Genomic DNA, 4,887 nt, shown 5'->3' on the forward strand with positions numbered 1-4,887 from the left:
TAGGGCACTATAAAGGCTAAAGAACCTAATTCTTATTTTTGCTTTTTGAAGCCTAGGGCTATACTTCTCACCATGTATCTTTTCTAAAACATACATTATAGTGTAAAAGCATGTTTATTACGAAGAAAACTAAAACAATTATATTTTCATTGAACACATCACATAAGGTACACAAACAAAACCGTCTATATAGGATTGTGAAAAGGCAAAGCTGAATATCTGGGGTTAAAGTGCCACCAAGCGATCAAAAGCTGTCTGCGCAACAATTACCGCCGCCGCAGTATGAATGGGAGCAAAAGGAACAAATTGAAGTAGTGACATCTGTATAAATAAATGAAACACAAAACCCAGTCAGGTGCTAATGTACTACAGCAACAGTGTTATTGGTAGAGTTCAACCGTTTCATCGAGGTAGGAACAAACGATAGCTTTAGTATATTAGTTTTACACGTTGGCATTCTCAGTCTTTTTCCTGATGGTAACAGCTGATATTCACCGAAAAGAGGATGTTTGGAATCAGCACTAATACGTATTGCTCTTCTCATAACAGCCTGTTCATAGAGTCTGTATTTGCTCTTATTGTTTTATTCCTATAATTTTCATGGCTTTTTTTAAATAAACCAATTTATTTTTTAATTGAACAGACAGGTTTTCAAATCAGACTGTGATTCCATAGCGAATAAGACTTTCAAACAAAGCTCGGTAAAACACAAGCAAAATATTGCTACCCACCCCATACAATCTCAGCCTTCTTAAAAAATAAAGTCTCTGTTGTAGTAGTGTACATAAGCTGTCAATGTGCGTTCTTTAACAAAAAAACACTGTCCATATGGAACCCCAGGCATTAGTAAGATGTAACTTGCTGTATCACTGTGTCTTTAATGATCACAGGCCTGTGTTCAGAAACACTTCGTGGGTCAAGGACCATTTCTTGTGTCTTTTTTACATTTATGCAAGACAGTTCTTATCACACCACTGAATGAAATGATCGATTTCACTGTGGTAGGATGATAGGTCCATGTCTTTATGTAAAAGACTGTGGCAGTGTCATCAGCATATTTCATAATATAATTATTAAAATGTGTGCTTCTGCAATCATTCGTGTACAAAGCAAAAAGCACAAGTGATGAAACACAACCTTCTGGCATTCCTGTATTACTACACTCAAAAAAATGATATGTTGGCTTTAATTAACTTTATGTCAACAGGTTCCACGTAACTGAGTTAAGTTACCTTAAAGAAAGAATATGTATTTGAGTAAACTTAGGTTAGTTAAATAAAGGTAAGGTAATGTTGTTTAATTCAATCAACACAACATGTATAATTTAGCTTTAATTTATTTACACTGCTAAGAAAATCCATTAAATTTACTGAAAAATACCGGCAGTGGTTGCCAGGAATTTTCTGCAATACATAAGTTTTAAAGGACTGTTTAAATTTACAGAAAATAACCATTTTATATCAACTGATACAATGCTTAGTTCACAAAAACCTAGTTTAGCTCACAAAAACATAAGGTCATTCAATGCACTAATGTGTTCATGTATGTACAATTAGCAAACAGATTTTCACTGCATTTGTAACTACACAGTTTCTTTTAAACAAAAGAAGATGCAACAAAACATTAGCTAGCCTTAGTTTATATTGGACTTGCACACATATGCTACTATCCTCCACAATGGTGTAACCTCAGAAAGTATCCCATTGACCCTGACCTGCTGAGCGCTGTTGCTTAAAAAAAATAAATAAATAATAATAATAATAAAAAATAATAAAAAAAAGAGTAAAACCATTTAATTAAGAGTGTAATGACACCCATGTTATGCAATTTCGCTAAAAGTAGATGTGTCTGCACTGTATTAAATGCTGAACTAAAATCAACCAATAAAATACAAGCATAAGCTTCAGTATTCTCAAGATGCTTGGACACAAGATCAACAATGCTAAGAGCGACATACTCAGTGCTCTTGGTCTGCCTATAGGCAAACTGTGGTGTCTAAAAGTGGCTGTACTAGGGCTGCTTGATTATGGGAAAAATCATAATCACGAACATTTTGGTCATAATTGTAATCAGGATCATTCAAAACAATTATCAGTTGAAGTCAAAATTATTCGCCCTTCTGTGAATTTATTTATATATACACAAATATTTCCCAAATGATGTTTAACAGATTCAGGAATTTTTCACAGTTTTTCCTTTAATATTTTTTTCTGCTGGAGAAAGGCTTATTTGTTTTATTTCAGCTAGAATAAAATCAAGTTTAAATATTTTAAAACCTATTTTAATAGCTCGATATTATTAGCGCCCTTAAGCAATATATATTTTTGATTGTCTGCAGAAGAAACTACTGTTATACAATGACTTGCCTAATTACGCTAATTAAGTCTTTGAATGTCACTTTAAGCTGAATACCAGTATCTTGAATCTAGTAAAATATTTTGTCCTGTCATCATAGCAAAGATAAAAGAAATCAGTTATTAGAAATGAGTTATTAAAACTATTGTGTTTAAACTGTGTTTTGAGCATCTTCACTGTAAGAAAAACACTTTAGCTACAAAAGTCCTTCAGTCAAGAGCAGTGAGGGATTTTCTCCTTTTGTTGTTTGATTAATATTAATAACAGGCGGCAGTAGGAATATCGCACGGTCACTTTAAGAATAGTGCGGCTCTGATATGGTTTCTCTTTCACGTGTCTTTTAATAATAATAATAATAATTCCTTACATTTATATAGCGCTTTTCTGGGCACTCAAAGCGCTTTACACAGTGGGGGGAATCTCCTCATCTACCACCAGTGTGCAGCATCCACCTGGATGACGCGACGGCAGCCATTTTGCGCCAGACCGCACACCACATACCAGCTGATTGGTGGAGAGGAGACAGTGATGCAGCCAATTGAATATGGGGATGGTTAGGAGGCCATGATGGACAAAGGCCAGTGGGCAGATTTGGCCAGGATGCCGGGGTTAAACCCCTACTCTTTTCAAAGGACATCCTGGGATTTTTAATGACCACAGAGAGTCAGGACCTCGGTTTAACGTCTCATCCGAAAGACGGCGCTCACTGAGCAGTATAGCGTCCCCGTCACTATACTGGGCCATTAGGACCCACACAGACCGCAGGTTGGGCGCCCCCTGCTGGCCTCACTAACACCACTTCCGGCAGCAACCATAGCATGGTCTCCCATCCAGGTACTGACCGGGCGCAGCCCTGCTTAACTTCAGTGGGCGACCATGTGAGAGTTGCAGAGAGCTAGCTGCCGGCTGCTGATTCTCAACTTGTTTGTTTAATAAACAAATTAGGGTTAATATGAATAATCATTAAACACCACGCTGACACAAATGTGCATGTATTTGACCATTAAAGCGCTCCCATTAGGATGTCGTTAAGACGTCCTGTCACCATGTACAGTTGCCTTGAAAAGGGCCATAGCATGCTCGTCCCCCCTCCCGTCTCCCCCGACGGCCTGCACTCACATTACATTCGGGCCTGGGCACACTTACGTCATTGATTATGCGCAGGTCAGAAGCGCAGCTTTCTCAGCACAATGGAGATTTCTTAATTTATCGTCTTTTAAGTCATTTGATATGCAGTGAGTGACACACAGTCAACTATTTTGCCGAACAGATCTAACATTTTTGACGCTCATAAACAATCATAACACGTGCACACACACACTACCTGTCCGAGGCTAGGCGCAGTGTGCACACACACAAGAGCACGTGCTCTTTGGCGCTTAAAAAATATGAATGATTTGCATCCCGTGCTGCAAAAGTTACATTACAGCACATGCTTTTAGTCATTTTCATGTGGAACTGAGCTTTGCAGAGCAACAAATGTGTACAACTGGAAAGGGGACAGTTAATGACGCAATAAGAGTTTATCTCGATTAATGGTTTTTTATAATCATTGGAAGCCAAAATCGAAATCGTATTTTCGATTAATTGCACAGATCTAAGCTGCACAGCACGAAAATCATTATTAGCTCTAGCACCAGGTTTTTTAGGAATTGGTGTTGTATAAGACTTTCCACAGAGCTGGCACATTGTGGGTGTTCAAAGATCGCTAAAATAAAGGACACCATGCTACTGCAACTACTATTTCAAATGTTACCTTCGGGAAGACGATATAGAACCATAAAAGCCAAAACAAACAGACTAAAAAATAGCACATATCCAAGGGCTGTTGCAATAATGGACATTAAATTGAGGGTGTTTCTAGCCAAAATTATTTTAATCTTTTTAATTTGCTGCTAGGATATGCACTTGCCACTTTATACACTTGGACATTAAATTGTATGCCTTCCTGGCTCACATTTTATTAACTTTTAAATTTGAAAAGCTGCTTGGAAATGCACTTGCCACTTTATATGCACATCATACCCACTTTTAATATTGTATTGTAACTCTTCATTTGATTTTATATTTTTATCTCTTTTTAATTATTGTTGTTGTTTTAGATAAATAGGACTGCACTGAAGGGAAGGGCAAATGTAAATTTCGTTGTATTTTGTACAATGACAATAAAGATTCTGATTCTGCAAGCTCTCCAGCACAGTTTTTAACAAAAACGCTGGTAACCCATCTAACCCATTAGCCTTGTTGATGTGCAAGCGTCAACATTTGGGTCTACTTCTACCCAGGGGGTAGCTTTAGTATCAGGTTATAATTGTAACATGCTATCACATTTTTCTAAATCATTTTGTGTCTTGAATCTCAGATAGAAGTCGTTTAACTCATTTGCTTTTTGTAAACTTTCCAATGTTGTAATGTTTCTTAGCAGGGTTCATATAAGTGACCAATTTCATTGTTTCCCAGTTTCCTTGTGTTAGAAATATAAAAACGGTCCTCCATAGCTTGCCTGTGTTGTTTCTTTGCTTTTTTCAAATG

This window comes from Danio rerio, chromosome 4 (assembly GCF_049306965.1).
Source record: "Danio rerio strain Tuebingen ecotype United States chromosome 4, GRCz12tu, whole genome shotgun sequence".
NCBI lineage: Eukaryota > Metazoa > Chordata > Actinopteri > Cypriniformes > Danionidae > Danio > Danio rerio.